This window comes from Peromyscus leucopus, chromosome 5 (assembly GCF_004664715.2).
Source record: "Peromyscus leucopus breed LL Stock chromosome 5, UCI_PerLeu_2.1, whole genome shotgun sequence".
NCBI classification, from domain to species: Eukaryota; Metazoa; Chordata; class Mammalia; order Rodentia; family Cricetidae; genus Peromyscus; species Peromyscus leucopus.
The window spans coordinates 30,657,421-30,681,795 of record NC_051067.1 but is presented as its reverse complement, the minus strand read 5'-3'; the positions used below and the strand labels follow the sequence as shown (position 1 = coordinate 30,681,795).

The window sequence follows — 24,375 nt, the reverse complement described above, 5'->3', positions numbered from 1 at the left end:
AAGACTCTGCTATGCACACGAGCCTAGACACATGCCAGCATTGTCTGTCAATCAGACAAGCCAAAGACTGCTAGGAATCTGTGCAAATCCTCTCCCTCCCATCTTCTGTCCACACAGATATCTATGAAGCTATGTCCTTCAGGTTCTGCTGCAGATAGATAGGGGGAGGCTAATAAAAGAAGCATAACTGAATGCGAATCTTCAGAAGAGAACTGTCTGCTCTTCTATTGACTTATCATTTTCAAGCTGTGGGAAGCACAGTACGGCAACAGGAACTCAGAAATTACTTTGGACCCATATGAGTTGAGTCTAAGATTTGGGCTCTAAACTCTCTAACCAGGATTCTTGGTTACAGGGCTCAAAATCTCACATATGTGATCTGCCATAGTTAGGGCTCTGCTAGAAGATGCATACAATCCACAGCTGATACACTAAATGTCTGATTGCTGGGTCATTCCATGGCACTTATACCTATGTGGTTAGTAAGAATCACATTTACTTGAAAGAATAACGAATAAAAATAACCATTTGCCATGTTTTTGCTTTCTTCATCAAGAAATAACAGAAGCACAGATGCCACTATGAGGGAGTCTGTGAATGTTTCTTCTTACATAAAGAAGGGGGGGGAGGTCTGTGAATGTTTCTCCTTCTTACATAAAGAAGGATGGGGGGAGGGAGGGGCGGAGAGCGCTGGTTGGTCATTTTAACTTTTGATAAGCTGAAAAGCCAATCTTCTCTGGTCTCTGAGCGACTTTCCAAGGCCAGTCTCTAGAATCACAATAGGGTGTTCTTTCATCCTTCTGACACCCTCTGACTGCTGTGGTAGTCCGTACAAAAATAGGGTCTGCCTCTGAGCGCAAGTCTCCTGGCTTCCCAGGAAACACCAGCATTCTTCACAGAAAGTCTCTTCAAAGGGCAGGATGTGCAGCTAAATCTCAGGCTACATTCTTGAGTTACATCCACCCACACATGGGGAAAAACATTCCCGCCAGCTTCACACGTACAAAAAGCACACTGAATTTTTATCCAGGATAGAGGAGAAGGAGAAGGAAGTGGAAAGGGAGGGAGGGAGGGAGGAAGACCGATGGGCAGCTTGTGGGAAAAACAAACGTCAACACCGTGACCTGGCAGGCAGAGTCATAATTTGCCTTCATGTTCCCTAACAGTCCTGAAAGAATCAAAAGGGGGTGACAATGCCCCGGAAAATCAGTTTGAAGCAATAAAATACACAATAACGGTCTGTCTAAATACTGAATGGACAGTGCTAATAAGTCAGTATTAACTGGCTGTGAGAATCTGCAGCATCATCCGGCCTGTGCTTAGTAGTTCATTAGTTATAACTGACATCTGATCTGTCACAATTTGTCTTGCCACCATTTTCATAAGGATAAGCCAAAACAATTCTGAGTTCAAATAGATGAGAAGTCTATTTGAAAATTACCAAACTGTGGGTCAAGCGTGTGGAACATCAAGTTCACATCATCAGGCAGCATTTGTAATGGAAAAAAACTAGTTGTTTTTTCTACCCACACAGGTTCCAGTAATAACCACTAGGGTTTTCTCTTACCTGTGTTAGCAACCAATTTGTAAGCTTGTCCATTAGTTTTGTTTTCAATGCTGGGAATAGAGTCCAAGGCCTTTCCTGTATTAGACAACATGTCCTATCACTGAACCACACCTACACCCACACCTACAAGGCTATTGTAAAACCGAATTTTCTTCTTGTCAAATAAGACAAAGAGAAACTTTAACCGAGTCCATTATCTCTAGCTGTGAAGGAGCAACGTCTAAGTGAAGTTGTCCTGGGTATCTAACAATGACGCCAGAAGTCCTCACACTAGGGATTTGGGTTGTTTAAAAGGTATTCGGTCCCTTTGGAATGAATAGGAAGGTCTCAATGCTGCTAACATGGTCCATCCAGGAGGACTCCCAATGAAATTCACCTCTTCACCTTTTCTATCAAGCACTCTTGAGTTATGTCCACCCACGCGTGGGGAAACTAGTCCAGCCAGCTTCACACAAACAGGCTAGTATATGGAATGCATGTCAGGGAGAAAGAAGGAAGGGAGAGAAGAGAGGAGGAGGAGGAGGTAGACTTGGGGAAAGGGGAAGACTGTGCCTTGCTGCTTCCTCAGATGTCAGTAAAACCGCAGTAAAGAGATTGGAGCATGGCAAACACACACGTAGTCAAAAGAGAGAGGAGGTAACACCAGTGGAATTTTGGAAGTAAACATTGCCAAGGAAGCTAAATCTCAAGCAGAACAGAGAAAAGGTTGAGAAGCAATTTAAGTTCTATATTGAACCTTCATAAGTCTATCACCCAAGTTAAAAGACCTAAGTCTATTACCCAAGTTAAAAGACACTCAGAAACATAAGGTCTCAAAAGAATTTACAGCTCTCCATCACATCTCAGGAAGCAAGTGGGAGTTATAGTGCACTTAAATGAGAAGTTAAAAAAAAAATACAACAGAGGCTGTCTGTCCATTGCGGAGGACAGACAGCCTCCTACCATTCCAGCTGGGCTTTGGGTACAATGGGATAAAGTCAAGACTGACCAGAAATGATCTGGAGAATTTTCTCCAAGAACATAAAGTTTATAGACTAATACATCTAAATGTGTGTAGAAATGATTTAGATAATTAGTGGATAGCTCAGTTTTGAGATAATAATACTTTTTTACTAATCAAAAAAAGTTTTAGATCAAGACAACCAATAACTCCAGGGTGAGGGAAACAGTTTAGAAAAGAGTAAAGTTATGATAATGTTCCACCTTGCTATCAGCCAGGAGTAGGATTTTTCCAGAGCAACTCTATTTAACTAAAAATTTTAATGATACCATGTTGGGAGAACAGAACTAAGAAGAACAGTGTAAGAGTGTATGTGTTTGTGTGTGTGTATGTGTGTGTTGGAGATAGAAGCTGTGTGTATGAGGAGTGTGTTGTAGGTGGAAGGTGGGAGAGATATAATTCTTATTTCCTTTTTTAAAGAAGTCTTTTTTTTAAAAAAAACTTAATTATGAAAATAAAAAAGAACACACACTTACTATTTGGATATACAAGGCAAGTACCAAAAGAATGAATAAATTAAATGAAAATGTTCACCTTTGGTGAAGAAGAAATGGGAAGAGAAATATGGATTGCTATACTCATGAAAACTAATTAGAACTATATGAATCTTCATATCACATAACTATATAATAACTATACCAAAAATAAATATACATAACAATATTAAACACTGAATATTATATAAATGGATTTTCTTAAATTTAGTATGACATTCATTGCTATATCATCTCAATAATTAGCATTTCTTCAATAAAATAGAAGCTTCTTATATTTATACTTCTTTCATTTTATTTTAGATTTTATGTATGTAAAAGTCTTGTCTGCATATATGAATGTATACCACATGCATGCCTGGGGCCCACAGAAGAGAATATTGGTCCTCTTGGAACTAGAGTAACAAATGTTTGTGAGCTACTGTGTGGATTCTGAGAATTGAGCCTGGGTCCTCTGTAAGAACAAAAAATGCTCTTAACCACTGAGTCACCTCTCCAGGCCCTTTCCTTAATTTTTAAAAAGCTATGTGAATGCTAACAATTGCTAAAGTGGTTAAGTAAGATTTGAAACATATCCCTTCTATTTCCTATCCTCCCAAAACATGGAGGAAAGTTTGCTTTACAGGTCTAATTTGAGACAAATTTGCTCAAGAAATCCAGCAATCAACTGTGTAGAAATATGGAAGATGCAAAGGTTTCTCAAAATAGCTAAGTGACATCCTTTGCCCTGGGTCACATAAGGTTCTCCAGTCCTTAATGGCAGTACTGGGTCTGTATTTGTTGTTCCATGTTTCTTCTTCATTTATGGTCTAGTTGGAGAGCCTCAGAAACTCAGAATTGGGCTTTTGATATTCATTGAGAGCTTAGGGGGAGATGGCCAGGCTGTGGATCATTTTGGCTCCAGTCATCTCTGGCTAGAGGGATGCCCTTCATTAGGCTTCTAACACTCATAGAAGTCTTACTGTGATCAGTTTCTGCCACCCTTCACACTGGATTTGTGGACTGAGCTCTTTAAACATAACATTGTCCTCTTCCTGTAACCAAAAGTGACATTTCTTTTTGCCAAGCATCTACCTCAGATGAACTATCCACATACTGGACATTCTTGTAACTGCTTAGTCATCCCCAATCTAAGGAGTCATAGGGGCTTGATTTGGACAGGGACAGGAATCCTAGAAGGCCCAAGATACAGGAGCTATAAAATGGCACCTCTGATTTTGATCCCACTAAGGAGAAATCAAGACCTAGCTCACATAGAAAAGTAATTACAAGTCTTTTGTCAGTCCATGCTTAGGATATGATCTATGAAGAGTAAATGAAAGCCAGAGGGAAATTGTTTAGAAAAGAACATGTACTAGAGTTGGGATATGAAGTATTCAAGGCTTGGCTTCCAGGGTGGTACCACTGGGAAACAGTAGAGCCTTTAAGAGGGAGGACCTAGTGGGAAGATATGGGTGGTGGTGGATGGGGAGATAAGTCCTAGAGGGGAGTGTGGGACTCTCAACCCCTCCTCACTCTTTTATTTATTGACCACAGGGTGAATGATTTGGTTTGCTATACACTTCTACTATGATGTGCTGCTACTCTACCAGGGGCCTAAAAGCACTGAGTCAGCTCAGTCAATGGGCTGCCATCAAAAACTGACCCTCAGGTAACTCTTTCCTCCTGTAGATTGATTATCTCAAGTATTAGCTCTAGTGACATCTGGCTACACACCAAGAAATCCATCCTTTGACTTTCTTGTTTTCTTTTCAATCTGTTGCCCAAAAGCTCAAGACACTTGAACCTACTCCAAAGCTTATCATTTATTGGGTATCTTGAGGAATCTATTCTGTAACGATGGAGTTAATAGTGGAAGCCTACAAAGTCTAATGTTTTAAGCAGGATACAAATCTCACACCATATGACAAGAAAATTATCAAATGTTCTACTGGTAATAAAGAACATGAGATGGGGAGAGCCTCATATTCCAATAACATAGGAAACACAAAACTCAAGCATATTGAAACTCTACTGAAAGTACGTTGTAGGTAAGTAAGATGTTGACTTCTCTTTTAAGTTAAATCTTGATAGGCAGAGCATATTTAAATAAATTTATGTGTTTGGCAGTGCATATCATTAGAATTCAGTTTGTCTGGATTTACTGTTTTCAATAATTCTATAGTACAGAAGCTCCATGTGTATATAGAGCATTTGACCTTTTATGATAAGCCTGGCAGGTAGTTATCTAGCCATGGGCTTCTTACTTCAGAAGCCTACTCTGGGATATAATTATCTCAGTATTTGGAAGGTCTGTTTTTATATACCAAAGTGAACATTCCTGGTCTCTTATCTTTAAAACATTGATTTGAGGGCGTCTCCCAAGAAGCAGGCTATCCCAGGGTGCCACCTCTTTCTCTTGGCTTACTTATTGCTTTTTCAGCTGCACATACTACCAAATGCCTCATATGGGCAGGAGCATCAGAATACTTGTAAAAAAAAAAATGTCCACACATTGAATATATTTAGGAAATAATGCCTTGCATATGAAAGTCCAATAGGTATTGAGACTCTCTGCTGACACAATTTCATTTGGGTTAGATAGACATAATAAAAAAAGAAAAGAAGAAGATTGAGTGGGTAAGAAGAGAGAAGGGGATCTGGGCACACAAAGCCATATCCATTTCTCCAAGAAATGGTCTTAAGAGTTTTTAGAAGGGAGGCCGGCATTTACACAAAACCAGATCTCCAGGGATAGGTGTTTGCTTAACTCTGGTGTGCTCTCCTTTCCACCCATAAGAAAACTGCTCAAATGCAGAGAAGACAAAAGCCATGCCCAGAGTTGTTGGTTTTTCACCAAAGATGAGGAAGCACAGAGAAAAGTTGGAATGATTCAAAGAAACCACAAACCAAAGTAGCCCCCTGATTGTCAGCTCTGTCTACACTTAACCAACAACTCTGGCTCAATAAATTACCAAGTAAATACCTCCACATGGTATGATTACCTCCCAGCAGGAAAGACCCATTTTGTGGTAGCTAATGCACTCAAATTGCGGACATCTTAGAATGTGATCTAAAAGGTGGTCCTTGCAAAGGCCTCTCTCTGTGCATACAGCAGAGGTGCTGGCAGCAAGGGCAGAACCCAAGGGCACCTGGGACTTGCTTTCTGTTCTTTGTCTGTCTTCCTGAGTCTTAAAGAATGGGCTCCATTAAGTAAAACTCAAAGGCTGTTGCCTGCCAAAACAAAACCAAGCCCCTGCTCAGCTTCGAGCATGAGAAATCTCTACCATTCTAAAATTCTGCCTTCTGGAAACAAAGGAGTCTCTGGAAAGTCTCACAAACTTCTCGGAAGTTGAGAAGAGTAGGAAGATGGTGGACAGAAGAGTAGGAAGATGGTGGGCAGGAGGGCTGATGCCAACTGTAGAACAAGAGACACTAGAGACCCTCATGTTCCAAGTCCCATCCGTACTCCAGGTGAGAGAGATGGAAGCTAACTTCCAGGCACAATGTTCTTTTCCAGAAAAGAAAAGCCTTTGTTCCCTTCAGCAGCACATATACTAAAATTGAAACCATACAGAAAAGATTAGCATGACCCACGTGCAAGGATGACACCCAAATTCATGAAGCATGCCATATTTTAGAGAGAGAAAGAGAAAGACTCTAAAGTTTGGTGGGTAGGGAGGTGGGAGAAAATCTGGGAAGAATGGGGAAGGAAAATGAATATGATTAAAAATATGGCATGACATTCTGAAAGGATAAATAAACATTCTTTTTTTCTTTCAATATCAGTGATTTAAGCTTTCAGAACACTTAAGAACCCAGAGTTGTATCTGAACGTAAAGATCATAGACTTTTATTGCCTAGGTCAGGAATGCTTGATGTATTTTGAAAGGGTTAGTTCTTATCTCACTATGATCACTATTAATAACTATCATTAGGATCGCTTGCTCTGATCTGAACAGTCCTTATTTAATGTCTGCCTCTGCCTCATACATACCAAGCACACACCCTACATTATACACTTGAAAGGCTAAGTAGTGTAGCTGAGGCCAGGCAGTGCTAAGTAGGAGAGCTATATCTTTTTAAACAACTGTTTCAAGAACTGAGGAGCATGGTTCAATGGTAAAGCACTTGCCTAACACTTAAAGGCCCTGGGTTCCTTCTCTAGTGCTGGGTGGGGGTGAACATTCAAGCAGAAAATCCCACTGCTTTTGAGTATTTTTGAGTATTGAGTGTGCACTTTGCTTTTGAGTATTTTTGAGTATTGAGTGTGCACTTTGCTTTTGAGTATTTTTGAGTATTGAGTGCACACTTTGCTTTTGAGTATTTTTGAGTATTGAGTGTGCACTTTGCTTTTGAGTGTCTTTCATGGTGGTCATAGCAGTGCAGTGAAACCTGGCTATTTTCTGCAGAATGGGAAGGGGTTGGTTCCCCTCCAGAGGGTCAGCTTTACATCTTTTATTTAACTCATCCTTTATTTATTATCCAAAGAAAGAGCTTGGAAACAAAATCAAACACTTTGGTAAGGCCTGGCCTTTGAAAGTTGAAAGTTCCTTAATCAGTTCCCTGTGGCCTAAGCCCATCTGCCCTCCCATGTTTTAGGCCATCTGCATTGGAGCTCTGCATTCTTTCCTATCTGAGACCTCTCTCTTCCTGCTTGCTCCGCTGGCTTCCTGGGCATGAGCACTCCAGGGGAGGCACAGGCTAAGAACCAGTTGGGGGCCCACAGAATGGACTTCTGTTCTCATTGCCATAGAAACCAAAAATTCCTTGGCACCTGGTAGGCTTCTTTGTCCCTGACATGGAAATCACGCAGCATCACGTGTGCTTTCTCTTGTTTTTCAAAGCAGTTGTTAACTCTGTTCCCAATGAGTTGACTCCCTGAGACCTCAGTCTTACTTGGACTGAATCCACTCAGGTCTGACACTAAGAAGCTGAAAGAAAGAAGCTGAAAGAAAGAAGCTGAAGAACAGTAATTGTGCCCATCAGTATTGGCATTTGGGGACCTTTGCCTTGTATTTGCAACCCCAGTGCCCAGTATAATAATGAAATCTCTGGTGGCTGCTTTTCCTCCATGCAATGCAGTGGTCCCCAGGATGTCCCCACTTCCTGTAGATGTCTACCATCTGTGCTCACATAGAAATCAGTTCTTCAAATGTGCTTATGTAAGCCTTACCCTCATTTTGGAGGAGGTAATGGTCACATTTTATTTCTTTCTAGGAGGCTCCTTCTCAGGGGCTTTCTTTAGCATTTACATACCGAAATCACTCGGAGGGGAGTTTTTGACTAACACAGAGGACACTGTTAGGATATATCTCAGAAGCAATGGCTTCTGTGATTTTTTTTTTCATTTATATAACTACAAAAGGTCATTTAGGCTGTTTTTCTCCCAGCCGAACCACTGAGCTCAAGAAATCGTCACACCTCCACCCAGAAAGCAGCTGTCTTACCCAAACCCCACTATCCATCCTGCTGACTAGTATCAGCAGCTCAACAGCAATCAATGGGCAGCTGGCTAAGGCCGAGCACCGGGGATTGTCCAGAGAGATGGCCACCCGTAGTGCATAGTTCACACACTGAACACAGCTGCTCTCCAGAGAGTCAAATTTGCTATGAGCCAGCTTGTGCTCCCTTGGCTAAGCCCAAAGAAGAGAATGTCAGCTGGCCAAGATGAGTCTACAGTGCACGTAGAAGGATGTCCTTGTCAATCTACAGTCCCGGAGGGAGCGTCTTTTAAAATTTTGCAAAAATGCACTTGGCTGGCTTAGAGTGGCTCTCTATTCCAAGAGAATTTCCTGGTATTGGGGAAGAAAGAGGATGCATAAAGCACAAGGCAGGCACTAAGTCTCAAAACACCTTATTTTTCTTCACTGCCACATTGATTAAGGGCCTCTAAATAGCCATGGGAGCAGAACAGGTCCCTGTGTGGTTAAAGGCTCAGGCATTCACTTAAGAGGGTAATTTTCAGCAACATTCTCTTACTCAGCACTTTTGATCAAAATAATAAGTTCAGTGTCTGAAGAGGAATAGGGAATGAATAGGGCAGTGTAGGAATCCCCTGTTGCTAATGACGAATTTAAAAATCTAGGACAGCAATGGTTTATGCTGTTTTGTATGGAGAAGACCCTGGACCCCCATACCTTATTTTCACTTATTTGCAAGAAGAAAAAGAAGAATTTATGTACCTTAAGAAAATAAGAAGTGAAAAATTATCCATCAGCACAGCAAAGACCTATTTCCAGGAAATGGATTTTAAAAGGAAAGTCTTGCTGTCCGAAGGTCGAGACCAGGAGGTCTCCTGACTTTGAACGTGAAGGATGAAAGGACCCTATGTCCAGGTGCAGGTCAGGCTGGCCTCATTTCAGCTGCTACAGGAGGCTGCTTAAAGCCCTGGTTGTGGTCCAAGAATATCCTGGCAGTTAGTATCCTGCATTAAAATTTATAAACCACAAAAGACCTTTTCTCACAGAGAAGTTAATTCAGGCTGCAGAGCCTTTGAAAACCTCTTTAAAAGAAGGTAGTCATCAGGAGCAGTTGTATGGAAAACTAGGAGTAAGTGATGCTTTTACTCCCCCCGAAATGTACTAAAAATATAGCAATAGGAATTTCAGGAGGAAGGGAAATGGCACCACGTATAATTTTATTTCAAAGAGGTCCCAGGAATGAGCTATGGGATTGCCAGAATTAACTTTTAACGGTAACCAAAATATGGGAAGAATATTACAGGCTACAGGCCATGCCTGAAGAAAGGAAACTGTGTCACCTTGGTGTTCCACTCTCTGGAGACTCCAGGAAGGTAAGCCTGAAAAGGCCCCCAACCACTGGCCCTAGCTGTGACCGTCCCCAACCACTCTACGCTCTGCCCTATGTTCTGTAACTCCCCACGAAGTCTTCATGGCGGACCTGCTCTAGGCCACACTGGGTTAACCTGGCCGTTCTTCGGAGCCGGTTGAAACTACACTTGCTCAGGAAGCCATTCTAATCCTGTGGGTTAGGTTAAGTCCCCTGCTGTCGACTTCTCCTGTGCCTGCTCTTACCTTAACCCTCGGCAACCTTCTCTATCACCTGACCAGGGTGGGGTGTGGTTGGTTAGGCTGGTTCTTTTATTCACCACTGTGTATCCAACCTTTTCATTTATCCATCCATCATTCCTAGTAAATCCTCATGAAGGAAATCAATGTCCTTCCCTGTGACTCCAGCTTTCTATGCTGTGTTAGCTCTCCATTTCTATACCTACCCAAGACAACCAACCTTTATAAAGAGAAGTATTTGAGGTGAGCTCACAGTGTTTAAGGTTCCAAGACATGAATGATCAGTCCTGGTCTTTTGGGGTCTGTGGTGACATAGTACACCACGGTAGAAATGTGTGGCAGAGCAAAATGGCCATAGAAGTGAAAATTAGAAATAGGAAGAAACTAGGGTCACTCTATGCCTTCAAAGTACATGTTCCTAATGTCCTGAATGCTATCTAATGGGCCCCATTCCTAAAGATCCACCACTTCCCATAGTGCCAAGCCCACCTCCTGAAGGTCCACTACCTCCCATAAGTCTCTTTCTCTCCCCCTCCCCCCTCTCCTACTCTCCCTCTCTCTCCTCTTTCCCTCCTTCCTCCTCTCTCTTGCACACACCACCACCACCACCACCACCACCACCACCACCACCACCACCACCCAACATCCAGCAGGAGTAACTTTATGCCCTTAACATATGTTTTTTGGAGAGGTGAGGGATTAAACAGGATCCCTCTACATAACTATACTGTCTTGAAACTCACTATATAGGCCAGGGTGTTCTCAAAATCACAGCAATCCACTTGCCTCTGCCTCCTGAGTGCTGGGATTAAAGGCCTGTACCACCATGCCCAGGCAACACATCAGTGCACGCGTGTGTATGTATGTGTGTGTGTGTGTGTGTGTGTGTGTGTGTGTGTGTGTGTGTGTGTGTGTTGGGGGCATTCTAACTAAAGTATATGCTCCATTTATCTTCTATTCCAAAGGACCTGGAGAGTTGGTTCTGAAGTTGGCATTTTGAGACTATTGGTAAAGAAAATGAAGTAGCAGCAAGAAGAAGTTAATAAAAGACAGACAGTCACAATGTTGTCCCATTGTATAGTGGTTAGGTCAACAGGCAATCAGGCTGATGGGATGTGAGGGCATTTCACTTTACAAACACATAAGTGAACACAAAAAATTCTCCTAGCAGTCTCAGAAGTCAGCCTGGCCCAGCCAGTTTGACTGCATCTGTGGGACATACCTGGAGGGTTACAGGACACACCCAGAGGGGTACAGGACACACCCAGAGGGTACAGGAGAAACACTTGGAGGGTTACAGGACACACCTAGAGGGGTACAGGACACACCCGGAGGGGTTACTGGATCCAAAACACATGCTCAAATTTCTGTCTTGTTTTCATCCTGATTTATATAATCAGTCCTTTCAGCCTCAACAAAATAATAACTTTCTAGAGTAGCATTAACAATAATATCAGTAATTATATTAGCTAAGATTTGCTGAGTGCTGACTTTATATGAGACACAGGGCTAACCGTTCGACACATAGTTTCTGTTTATCCTCCACAGAAGTCTAGATGAGAGCAAAAGCATTAACTTGTGCTTCTGTATCTACACAGAAAGCTGGTTCCATAGCTAGTCATGGTAGGCACAGGAAATCCTGTTACTTTGGCCTCCTCTAAGATCATTGTGAATATCTGGGTATACAGGAAGCACTTAATGAAGAAGCCTTCTGAATCAGCTTATGCAGAGTAGAATAGATCTTTGTGTTTTAGCTTATAGAATCTGAAACCTGGACCCCACATACAAACACAGGGCCTGCCCAAGAAGAGCCTGATCTTCACAGAATTCATCAGCCAGTTCTCAAACGACACCAGGAATGCGATACTATGCTATGTGTGCTAAGCGAGACTTGAGGCCTGCCAAGCTGATGGGTCCAGGAAAGTGTCAGGTCAACATCTCAGGAGACTGCAATCTTCTACCAATGCTAAAACTGAAAGTCTAGAGTGTCTTGCAAGAAAGGCCAAAGGGACTGGGCTGGTGCCTCAGTTCTCCTGGGAGTGACCCATGTTGCATAAAGTTTGGGCTTCCCTCCACCCAGTCTTGGCTCTTCCTCCCAGACACGAAGCCTTCCTTGACCTCTGTCCCTGTCTGCTCTCTGAGTCTATTTTCAGATGCAATTTAAGCTAATGCTGTGGAGTTGGATTTTAGTCGGTCCTCAATAGATGTCAGAAAGATGGACTGCTTCATAATTGTTCAGGAAGATGCCTTCTACCTGCTTCCACCTAGAGCAAAGGGATTTTCTAGTCTTTGTCAAGTCCACCATAGCCTATATTCTTCTTCAGAATTATTTTTAACTTACTGCACTTATCACTTTTGCTACCACAACTACCTGTTAATACCCTTATACCAAACCTCAGAAGAAGCTAGCCTTCTGTTAAAGAAAGCCATCTCATCCAATAGGCAGTGAGTTAACCCAACTCTTAATCCCATGGATGTCTCTTATTCCAGTGTTGATGTAACTCACACACAGGTGGGAGACATGGGCTGCAATGTGGCTCGGTGAGGTCCTGAATTCCATGTCCAGCACCAAGCCAGAAAAAGGAAAGTTAGTGTGTGAAAACTCCAGTCCCCGAAGGTGCCCATGTCACAGCCCCTGTAAACAAAGACCACAGAAACCAAGTAAGCAACAGAAGGGAGAAGAAACCCAATCAGCTCATAGGCCTATAGCATTTCCTCAAGCGATCTAAGGTATGTTCGTTCTCAGCTTCACTCTGCAAAGACACCTAAGTAGCCAAAAGACTAACTCAATAAAAGGAGGCAGGGTTAATGAGTAGTCAGCCCAGGCAGAGGTCAATATTTTAAAATTTAATGGTTTTTATAGCCTCACAAATCCCCAGAAGTCACATAATATCTTTTTAGTTGTCAGCCATAAGCATAAAGGGAAAAAGAGAGGAATCTGGATAGTGAGCCAATGACTGCCCAAGAAGAGCGCTAACAACGCTCTTCATTAGAACCTTGGGGTTATTAAAGACATGGACTCCTAAGTCCCACTCTAGCAGTTTTTGCTGAAGGATTCTTGTGGGGCCTAGGAGTTCCCAAGGGATGCTTATTTCCAATGGCTCTTCCCCCAACACATAACAAATATCAGGGTGTCTCATAATGCACTAGAAGTCAAGGTGCCGATCTAACAAAGTAGCAAAGCCCAGATGGAGCCCTAAGCTCCAGACGCTATTGACCTTTCCATGTGACCCTAGGAACTGCAAACCTAACTTTAGCCTTGACAGAATGCAGTGAGATCCAGCGGCTCCTTGCCACAGGCACTTAGGTTCACAAAGCCTGCCAGCGAGCACCTGGCAGGAGTGACTGGCAGGAGTGATTCGATGACAACAGGGAATCTCACAGCCTGTTCTTTTACCCAGCACACACAGGGCTTTCAATTAAACCACCTGCTGCCTTGCTGACAAGGGCAGACCAAGGAATTTCCATGATGCACAGTCCCTTGGTGTCCTGTCACACAATCGCCTCTTTTCAAATGGGTAAAGGACTTAATGTCCAGACCACCTCCCTGGGGATGAATGTGACCCTTCCAGGGAAGGCAGGGTGTGCTGCCATTCACATGTCCCCTCACCCCAGCTTATCTGACTGGCTGAGGGACAAGTTCTGTGTTTTGTCTGCCTGGGAAATCTAATGGAAACAACTATTAATAGACATATTTATTTTATCAAGGAAAATATGCTCTTAAAATGTTCAAGAAAGGATATTGCCTAGTTCTCAAGGACTAGCCTGAGAGAAGCTTGGGAGCACACACACACACACACACACACACACACACACACACACACACACACATACACACCACTATAAATACATGTACTTAATATACATATGTGGATATATAAATGTGAATATACAGGCATCTATCACCTAGATAAGAATAAGCATATATGCACAACTTTACTAGTATCACATTTCATTTTTTTCATGGGAAAAAACTTAATCTCTCATTTTTCAATTGCAGGAAGTAATTAATGTTCTGGTGCTTTTTAAACAGCAATATTCACCTAGGGTGGGCCTGAGAGCTTCTATCTAGAACAAGTCCCCTGGTCACACCAACACTGGCTGGCAGGCATGGGGGGTTGAAAAATGAGATTCTAGTGTGTGGTGAATGGCCATTTTTGCATCACCATGAAATAATAACTGCTAGAGTAGAACCTATAAAACAATTTAAGTTGGCTTAATCTTTCTAGATTGAGTCTAAAAGGGACACCAGAACCTGGGCAATGCCTTACTGCTGTTGTTAGAAACAATTTCCAACGTGCTCATACCACTGCAGAGTAAAAGTTAACACATTTTGACTGAGGAGAAATAGATTGCCTGTTTTTCAGCAGGGACAGAGGCACTTGGGACAACAGGTATCTTTCTTATTGCTGATATTGATAGTCAGGGTATGTCAGACCACACTGACCATATTAAAATTCACTCTAGTGTATTCTCTTTGAAGATCTTGGGAAAAAAAATAGGCAAACCCAAAGTTTTTTAAATATCCTGACTGACCATGCTCATTACTTTGTCTAAATATTTGAGTAAGGGTATCAATCACCTTCACTTCTAAAACTTGAAAAAAGAAATTAAACCTAAATGGTATAAACGGTACACAAATACAAATGGACTTATATCACTGAAGGATATGCTACAAAAATAAACAAATAGGGAACAATCCCCATGGAGAGAGAGAGCTCTAGCTTTCTGGGCATGCAAGAGTTTACCTGCAACACAATAATGACCATAAAGGACACCCAAAGATTCCACACACTTGGCATGGGGTACTAAAACAGTGTATATGAAAGGAGACGGGACTCAAGTTGATTAGAACTGTGATGAGATTTGAATCTGGTCTTCAAGGATTTCAGAAGCTGTCTCAAGGGGAGAAAATGACCAAAGGCGTGGAGTATAGCCAGGCAGCGGGAACAGGGGTCAATGTGGAGGTTGCATCTCTGTACCAGGTACCAAGCCACTGGCTTATGTAATTCTTCCCCCAAATAATTTGACAAAATTGACATTATTTCACCAATGTGATGTCCCAAGAACCGAGACATAGAAAAATTGAATGAGTAATATCATACAGCTATTGAGCAGACAGACCCCAGGGGTATGAATTTGGATACAAAGGATGCCAGAATCAAGAAATGAACCCCCACATCCATCTTACAGCCCCCTAAGCTCTTAATTATGAGTTGGGAAACAATATTGAAGTAGAATAATTGAAAATAAACTTTAATGAGTTTCATCTATAAATATTTTATGGACTGTAATAGGAGTCAGCATGAATAAAATGTTAAACTAGAACTAATTCCATTCATGTGAATGTGTCTTTATAAAACCAAAAGCAAGAAGTAAATGCTGTGTGGTGGGATCCTATCATCTGATATGTAAGAATCGAACAGTGTAGGCTTCACAGAACACGAGGCAGGGCTGGCATTTAATATTCTATTGGACATGCTTGACCAAATTAAGAGTTATGGCTGTTGACTTTCCAATCTTCAATTTATTCCCAGAAAATTTCATTAGAATACAATGCCATGTCAGTAACTGGGCTCCTAAGCTGGGGACTCATGACAGTTCTCAGGGAACAAAGAGCAGAGAGTGAGAACAGAGCTTTTCTGCATCTGCCAGCTAGGTTCATGTTGGGTACAGCTCTGCATCACTTGAAAAGACAAGATTCTAGACACCAAAAGGATCTCTTTTGTTCCTTTTGTTAGGCTGACAATACTAACTGTCAAAATTTCAGAGCTGATGATTTCTATAAACAATCTGCACCAGGCTTGACCTTAGGTGTGTACTTCCTGGCTCCTGAGGGATCTTTAGTAGTGGGTAGCCAGTGAAACAATGGTTTCTGCCTCGCCTCAGGTCTGTGGAGCCCATGTTGCTTGTTTCTTAAGCAGTCGGATAGCAGGATCCCATCACACAGTATTTGCATAGTCACGTGATCTTGGTACTGTGGACCCGTTCATTCCTGTCGGAACTCCTTTTTCCCTCTTCATGGTGTCTGATAGCAACTCTTCTGTATACATCCTTACATGATGGTGGGGTAAAAGAACTCATTTTGTCATCACTCCAGTAGGGATGAAGAAAATGCAAGGCATATTTCAATAAATCACATCCTGTGCTGATGTCTGATAGGGTGTGATGGTGGGGATGAGAAAAGCCAAGCATGACTGCGGTATCAAGATGGCTAAAGATCATAGCCTAGATGCCTCAGGAACACAGAAACCTCCATCCACAGAAAACAGTGAGACGTGAAAAGACATGAAAGGAGCAATGTCTTCCCGGAAAGTAAATGTGGGGCTCTGAGCAGGAAAGAGAACAGGACCCAGAGAAGATGCACCCAGTTGAGGGATGGCCTGGCGGCTCCTGGTTAACGAAAGCTGGGCCCAGGGCAGAGCTAAGTGGGAGGGGGGGGGGTTGTGTGAGGTCCCATGTCCAGTCTACACACAAGGGAAGTGTACTGCTTCTTTCCTGAGCTTCTTGTGTTCTCTGTGACAAGCTCTGTGCAGACTGCACTAGGCAAAGTCTCTGTGAGGCCAGTAGTATTAATCTCAGGCATTGAGGGTCACTGAAAGGGTCTATGGAACATGCTCAGTGTCACAGAAGTAGCAAGAGGCCAAATGAAATTCAAATATGTGGTCATACATCTGTCATTCTGTATTGCAAAGTGAAAATGTCTCACCCTGCAACTATGGTAAAGTGAAATACAAACAGGCAAGGCTGCAAGGAGAAAACACCAAGCCATGCTATAAAGAGAGAAGTAGAATATTCTGGGACTATCTGCCTTCCTAAAGCTGGATTTGGTGAAATGTCAGTTGCATCTGATAGTCAAGACTTATGTTGGGTTGACAATGTACTGAATTCATAGGAGCTATTTACAAAAAAAGTAATAAAGTATTAAAGAGCTGGTGGTATTAGGTTATAATTTAACCTTACTATGCATACTTAAACAAATCAGAGCCAGGATACTTCGTCTTTTCTCAAGCAGGGTTGAGAAAGTCCTAGCATTGGTTTGAACAACTGCAGATACCCTGGCCTGGGGTGCAGCACAGTGGTAAAGCACTTGCCAAGCATGCAGAAGTCCCTGGGTTCCATTCTCAGCGCCAGGAAAAACCGAAAAGCCTGAAAGGTCCTTACACCCACATGAGCCTTTCCAACTTTTCACCACTGGAGGTCGCTGTTACCTTACATTTTCGAACAAGACCCTGGGTTTGCTGGTTGGCAATGTGGACATTTAAAACCTACCTGCTTGCTCCCTGTATTTGTATTTGAAAAGCAAACAGTTGAAACAGTCATTAAATTGGAAAAATACTTCAGATCATATGAGGATTTAGAAAATCCTGTTTGTCTACAAATACTTAACATCTTTTTGTTTTAATTAAATTACTATAGTGGTGTATACCTGAAATTTTACATTTGTTCAAACCCACAGACTGTACAACACTAGAGATGAGCCTCAGTATAGAGTATAGAATATCAGTGAAGGTTTGTTTGTTAGAACAAAAGCACAGTTGTGCTAGAGGAGTTGCGCATAGATCTGTGCTGTGGGAGATGGACTATGTATGCAGAGCTCTGTAACTATAGGAGATGTGTTATGTATGCATAACTCTAGCATAACTCTAGCTTTCTCTTGGTCTTTCTCAGAACCCAAAACTTCTCTAAGAAGCAAATTACTTTTTTTAAAGAAACACTAAGTAAAAATTTCTGCAATTAAGCCATATAACTGGTTTTAAATGTTGAGCAAATGAATCTATTCAGAAAGAAAGACCGTAGTATGCATGCAGCTGTATCACTTTGGTCAAGCTCCTAGTCTCAGTAAGTCTTATTTGCCTGTAGACAAAGAACTTCGTGGGGCTACTGTGACAGGTGCCACACACTGTGTGGGAAATCCTTAGCACAGTGCCTGGAACATGCAGCATCAACGCTAGTGACCAATCAGGGAAGGATCTGTCTCCTCAGGTTGTCACAGAGTTTTTGCTGTTACATTACTAGAGACTGAGCCCAAGGCTTTACAGTGCTAGGCAAGGCCCTGAGCTACACCCTGTTTATAAAGTCCTTAGAACAAGTAGACACACAGCAAGGAGGACTGTTTACAATAAAATGCCTGGGTAAATAAAGAACTACAACCAGGTTAAAGGCATTGATCCTAAGTAGGTAATCAGCAAACACAACCCTAAAAACATAAAAATTGGAGTGGGGTACAGCACCTGTGCACAGAATGAGAGCCACCATGGGCTGGTTGCATCCCCAGCCCTGGGGAGGGATAATGTATTAGTGTAATATGCTTGTTCTAGAAACCTCAGAACTAAATGAGACCTACTGCCATCAGTTCTTATGTTTCTGAATACTAAGGCCTGCCAAGTCATCTCAACGGGACCCCTAACCAAACGTCTCTACTAAAAGGAATAGAATGCACAAACGGAATCTAGGCCTGTTAAACACTTAAAGGAACTGTCTTGTTTTGCCAGCTTCTGTCTCTTTTTGAGATGATCAGTGCCCATGAGCAAATGAAATTGCTTTGGTCAGCGAGTTTCATGTATTTTTCATGTGTTTGACAACTTTTATTGGCATCTAGGCATAGCCAACACAGTACCTTTTCAGCTTGGCAATAGTTGCTTTTTAATTAATATAAAATCTATACATAATGGTTTAAATGAATGCTTAGACTCTGGTATGGGTGGATTAGATACTTGTGAATTAAAGGTTTACATTAATATTTCATTTTTATGCCTACCCCTTATCCTAATTTCATTAATATGAGCATTAAGCTACATAGAAAAGGTAGGAATGGGTCTAGCTTGTTAATATGTGGAATACAAATACTGGAAGATAACAGTCAAGTCAGAATGTGAGTGCACTCACTACTGGCTTCCAGCCTAGTTATTTCCTTTTTTAGAATTTCCTGATGCCTGGGCCACTGACAAGATCATTAACCCCACACCTGTTATAGCAGGAGTCTCTGGACTCACCCCCTGCTGTTCAGGCTTCCAGCTCCCATGCTGAGGCATTCAGAGAATGGGTGTGGTGCTGGGACCCTTGGAAATTAAGCACCAGTGACACTTAGTGACAAGCTAGAGCCAGGGCCTGGCTGGTGGTTTACCAGCTGGAGGAGGGCCTGCAGGACTCAAGAAACTGAGCCAGATCTTGATCTGTAGATCCAATGTGGGCAGTCGGAGAGGCGGCAAGGGGCGGGACCCCTAACAGAGACAAGAATTCTGAAAAAAAAAATGCCGGCTCTGGCAGTACAGAAGATCAGCCTGGAGAGAACCTTGATGTTCAGAAGAGCCCTCCCTCATTGTCAGGAATCATGGACAAGTCCATTTGTTGAACCCTCTTTTCAAAGATTTGGATAAGCCGGCCTCCAAGGATCTATGCTTTAAGTCCTTGTGTGTGTGTGTGTGTGTGTGTGTGTGTGTGTGTGTGTGTGTCTGTCTGTCAAAAGTCAAATCGAAAGCCTTGTGCATCGTAGGCACATGTTTGACCATAAAACTGTATACCAAGTTCCAATCTTTGAGTCACAACCACAGTACAGTGCTCTAGGGTGTCTGCACTAACACATACAAAAAAAAATTACCAAAGAGTGCCACCATAATCTGCAAGCAGCAGAACCTCCAACTAGGTGAAGCCATGAGCCATGGACTAATACTGAAGATTTATGAGCATATATTTTAAAAAGCATATATCATCTTAATTCCATAAAATGGACTCATAAATCAAGTGACTTTTCTCTCTGAAAAACGGTAGACAAGGTTGAGAAAATTATTAAAATAAATACTAGGAGGCAGATACATACAGAGGCTTAAGGTCTCCATGCTTAAGGCCATCTCCATATGTTAAGAAGACTGTCTTAGTTAGGGTTTCTTTTGCTGCAACAAAACACCACGACCAAAAAGCAAGCTGTGGAGGAAAGCATTTTTTGGAAGGAAGTCAGGACAGGAACTCAAACAGGACAGGATCCTAGATTCAGGAGCTGATGCAGAGGCCAAGGAGGGGTGCTGCTTACTGGCTTGCTTCCCATGGTTTGCTCAGCCTGATTTCTTGTAGAACCCAAGACCATCAGTGCAGGGTTGGCCCCACCCACAATGGGCTGGATCCTCCCCCATTGGTCACTAGCTGAGAAAATGCCTTACAGCTGGATCCCGTGGAAGCATTTCCTCATCTGAAGCTCCTTTCTCTCTGATGACTCTAGCTTGTGTCAAGTTGGCACACAAAACCAGCCAGTACAAAGACATAAGGGTGTGAGGCCCAGATGTTAAGAAAGCAATGCACTGTAAATAGTAACAGTGACAGCCTTCACATTTTACAAAGCATCTTCATATATGCATGCTCCTTTATTTTACCCTAAGAGTATGCCGGTATGACAGAAAGGGACAGACACACACTGCTATTCAAAGAACATGAAGAATGTCCCTGGAGTGGTTTAAACTGGAAACTGTCTCTGTCCTCAGGGCAATCCTCGGTGCTGGTTTTGAGGGGCCACTCTGAGTTCACCTCTGACTGCATGTGGACAGTGGTCAGCCATCCTTCATTTCCGTTGATGAGACAAATACACCAACAAAAAGCAACACAGGGGAGGGAGGGAATTATCCTGTTGACAATCCCAGCTTACATCTGTCATTGGGGAAGTCGAGGCAAGAAACCGAGCAGCTAGTCACATCACATTGGCAGTCAAGAATAAACAGAAAATAAGTGCGCACTTGGTTGCTACTTATCCTCAGCTAGTACTCTTCACTCTTACACAGTCTAGGGTCCCTCTCATATGCAATTAACAGTCAAGATAACCCCCTAAAGACACACCCACAGGCCAATCTGATCTAGATGATCCCTTTTTAAGATTCTCTTCCCAGGTGATTCCATGTTGTGGCACCCTGACAGGTAAAACCAACCAGTGCAGCAGATTAACTGACGCCAGCTATCTGCAGAAATACTAGTGTGCGCCTCTGAGACAGAGCAGGGGAGGCCCTGATGCCCACCGAAGACTCCCGCTGAAACCTGGCTCCTTCCAGAAAGCAGCTTCCACTAGGTTCAGGAAGCTGACTCTCTCCTCATAACAAGTACCCCCAGAGAGCTGTGGGGAGCAATGGTAAGCACCTCCACCACTGTTTGTGAGCCTGGTGCAGGAAGACCCAATATTCATGAACATTATGTCTACATCAAATGCAAAACCATATGCGGACAGAAAGAATTGATGAGGTATGCCGATATCCTGGGATTCTGTGCAACAGTGAACAGTGTACCTGGTAAGCCCACCCTTTGAGGGCTTAAAGTATGAACTATTTATTTTGAGACAGGGTGTAACCATGTAACTCGGGGCTGGCCTCCAACTCACGGATCTGCCTGCCTCTGCCTCCGGTGTAATGGAATTAAAGGCATGCACCACGAGGCTGCATGTATATAAAAGCTTTGTTTCCCAAGTCTCAAGAAGCAACCCTGGGACCCAAAGCCATGCACTGTCTCCCTTATGCTCAACCACAGTCTCCAATGAAGCCTTATCCTCATGACTTTCATCGTAAATTGAGCGATTTTCCCTCAGATAGGCCAACAATACCAAAAATGAGCTCGTAACACTGCAAGCAGGAAACTGGTAAAAACAAAAATGAGCTGGTAACAACAACAAAAATCAATCCCCAAGTGAGCAAAAGAACACTGTCTTGATTGCCACACCTCAGAGGCTAAACTTTGAAACTTCAGTGTATTTGAAAGTGTTCCTCTCTCTGTTCTTTACACAGTCTGGTCTACCTTTTGCTCCAGCTGTTGTTGAGGCAACTAAATAGGGTCTCTTCCTGTTCCCCTCCAAGTTACTGCAGCTTGCCACTTCCTAGAGTCCACTGAGAGAACACCAGGTGAATCATGTCTACCCAGAGGCAACTGAAGATGCCATAGGTCCTGTTAAACTTAGCCCAAGAGCCAGAGCCAGGTGGCCTTCAGTCCTACAACAGGGGCACAAAACTATGAGCCCTGCATCCAGCAGTCAGCGCCATGCTGGAGCTTCCTCCTTTCACTATGTCATACACAGAGGTTCCAGGCCTATTCCTCGGAGTCAATCCTCAAAGTAAGGATGCAAACGTAAGCCCTGGTTACAGGTTCTACTTTCTTATGGGAACTTGGGAGTGGCAATTTGGGGACACTAGACATGCAGCCACATAAAAACCCTAAGCAAGCTTTCCCAGTATCAATATACTAAAGGCCTCTTACAATTGCCCCTTTTCTCTAGAAAGAAGACTCTCTGTTACTTGCTTGCCTTGGTCCTTGGACTTTGTTACCACATGTTAAACAGAAAATGAGGAATAAATGCCTCTGGGCAAAGATCTGGAAAGAGTTCCTATTGCAGGTGCCCCAGGGACCACCTTAGTTGTGAGAGATTTCTAGGTTCTCTGAGGTCATGCACTAACAAATCATTTTAAAATTTATGTTGTGTGTGTGTTGCTGTGCACTTGAAAAATCTATACTTAGCACACTTGCAATTTTGTGTTTGCTAAAAATGTTTTAAATGGATTGGCATATTAATAAAAATAAAAGTAACGTGAAAGAACATCTTTTGGCATGTATGTTTGGGAGATCTGTTCCCGGAAGCCCTCCCAAGTCTTTTAGCGTTTTATATAAAATGGCACAAGGTTTACATATGACCATGCACCTCTTCTCCTATGCTTTAAATCATCTCTGGCTTACTTATAATTCTTAACACAGTGTGAATGCTGATAGCTGTTATTCTCTATTATTTAGGGAATAATTATGAGGAAAAATGTCTGCAGATGTTCAGTACAGACATAATGTTTTCTCCATGGCTAGCTGAATCCACAGATGTGTAATTCATGGATACAGAGGGTCAATTGTACAGTGAAAGTCATGAAGATAGTCTGAAAAATGGAGGTCTGGGTAATGCTAATAGATAAATGGACATTTTACGACCATAATTGTTTGAGGAAATGGATGGGAACACAGTTTAGTAAATTATATTTAGGAATTTCATTAAGACATGTGTTAAGCATTCTCTTACCTAGAAACAGACATAACTAGGAACAATTATATATATTGAATTCTGTTGTTTTAACTTTGGTAGAGAGAGAGAAAATAAAGATACTTTCTTCATATTAAAACAACTAACAGAAATGATATAAAATTATCATAATTTTGATTATTCAGAAACACCGAAACAACATACACAGTAAGGTTACTCATCTGTATATTCAAGGGTATATAGAACTTTACAAGAGCAGGCATCTATACACAGTGCATCAGAAAGCCTTTACCTCTTGACTGCAGACAACATATTAACATTACAAATGGATTCTCTGGCATCCCTGAGAAAGCTAATCTCTAAACTGTTGTGCTTGGACAAATTTCAAAGATAATCAGTTGTCAGCATTATAAATGATCATTAGTGATGAAAAAAGATGAGAGTTATGTTGTAAATCTGACATAAATGAGCTTTTCTTTACAGTTAAAAAGCTATAAGAACCATTAAAAGAATATATGTGGTACTTCTAAATGCTTGTTAACCTTTTCGTTGTCAGATACCAGAGGTAGAAATACCAGTAGTGCTCATCCCAGAGCTTCAGAGAATACCATTCCTTTCCACACAGAAGCTGAAATCTCTCATAGCATTTCTCATGAAAGAAATGTAGTGCTCCTGATAGTTCCCATAAAAATATATATTAAACAGCCAGACATGATTAATGCTTGGGTACCAGTGACTGGGTCTGAATAGATAGACAACCATGATGTTAGGACTAGCCTAAAGACAGGGTTTTATATGCTTCAGGTTTGTTTTGTTTTGTTTTTTTCTGTTGCTGTTTTTCTCCCACTAATTTTACTTTGTTCTCAACTAAGATAGATAAAGCAACTTAATAAATTATTCCAAGATTTGGCTGTTCATTTGAACATGAACTTGATAATCACAGAAGTGTCAGTGTAGCAAGGACTCCAGGAAAGGCTCAGGCATTGGGGAAACATAGAGCTGTATCATCTGAAAACTACCAAGAACCAGAACTTGTGGTTCTCATAGGATAAGATGTAAGTCATGCATGTATGTACCGCTATCAAACCACCTCTCCTGGAAATTTTTTAAACTGTAAATCACGTATTGCCAGTACAGCAAGAGCACCCGAGTGGGGCTTTGGCTCTCTGGGGAGAAGAGATGAAGAAAACCTTACTCTTTATATATGCACAGGATGTGCACACATATAATGCATCAAGGATATATACATCAAACAGGGTATTTGTAGAAATAAATTTCATGGGAAGGGCTGGAATGTGGCCCAGCAACACTTACCTGGG

General features: G+C 42.1%; 1 protein-coding gene and 1 non-coding gene across 5 annotated transcripts in view; one reads left to right on the top strand and one right to left on the bottom strand.

The window, feature by feature from the left end:
• The window catches only part of Mylk4 (myosin light chain kinase family member 4), a 103,469-nt gene that overhangs the window by 48,513 nt on the left and 30,581 nt on the right, over window positions 1–24,375 (bottom strand). The window lies entirely within an intron of this gene.
• LOC114702236 lies at window positions 6,576–6,680 on the top strand. The gene has a single exon (XR_003735943.1). It is a non-coding gene; the product is annotated as a U6 spliceosomal RNA (small nuclear RNA).